This window comes from Gavialis gangeticus, unplaced genomic scaffold (assembly GCF_001723915.1).
Source record: "Gavialis gangeticus isolate Ggan-Ray unplaced genomic scaffold, GavGan_comp1, whole genome shotgun sequence".
NCBI classification, from domain to species: domain Eukaryota; kingdom Metazoa; phylum Chordata; order Crocodylia; family Gavialidae; genus Gavialis; species Gavialis gangeticus.
In genome coordinates this window covers 33,684,023-33,684,981 of record NW_017729024.1, presented here as the reverse complement: position 1 = coordinate 33,684,981, position 959 = coordinate 33,684,023, and positions in this window count along the sequence as shown.

Genomic DNA, 959 nt, shown 5'->3' with positions numbered 1-959 from the left:
GGTCATATCCCACCCACCACCACCACCACCACCACCCCTCTTCCCGCCTGCAGGGCAGGATGAAGCTCCCTGCCTTGCTGAGGGTGCCAGGCACTGGCCATGGTGCCCTCTGTCCCCAGATGGTGGCTGCCCTGCTGGCCCCAGGTACTGGATCAGAACCAGAGTCACTCTAATTAATGCCCCCCCCACACACACACACACACCCCTGGAGCACGTGTAAAAATGCCCTAAAATTATACTTGATGAATAGTTCCTGTGCTGCCTGCTTATTTGAACCATGCTGCAATAGGACCTTGGAGGCAACCTCCAGCCCACAGGTCAGATGCAGGCCATGGAGGTGTCACTTCTGGCCCATGCCACGGGTCTGGAAAGTTGGTGGTGCAAGAGCGGTGACAACAACAAAAGAAGTACCACAGAATCTGTGTAGGCAGAAATTCAGGCTAAATCAGAAGAGCTTAGTTTTGGGGTTGCTCTGTTAACCACCTGATGAGCATGGTAGCAGTGAGCAAAAAACATTGAGAAATTAGGCTGCCAAAGCAGAGAGCACAATAACACTTGCTGAATTCAATTATCCCCCACATAGGTAGGCTGAATCTTACTCTAGGCACTGAATGCACAGATACCCAAAATGACTGCTTTGGGAATAATGAGTCCTAGAACCCACAAGAAGCAGGCTCACTGTAGATTTGGTCCTAAGTAGTGTCCCAGGTTTGGTCCATAGGTTAGCTGTTGAGAAACTGCTCTGTAACAGTGACCATAATGATAAGGTTTGGCATCTTTGGATGTGGGAGGAGGGGAGGAGAAAACAAAAACCTAGCACAGGAGCATTCCATTTCCAAAAAGGGGAACTGTATAAAAATGACGATGTAAAGTAGAAAGAAATTAAAAGGGGCAGCAAAGAGAGTAAAAACATGGAGGCACAAGTACCATATTGGAGGTACAAATTAAATGCAGTTAAA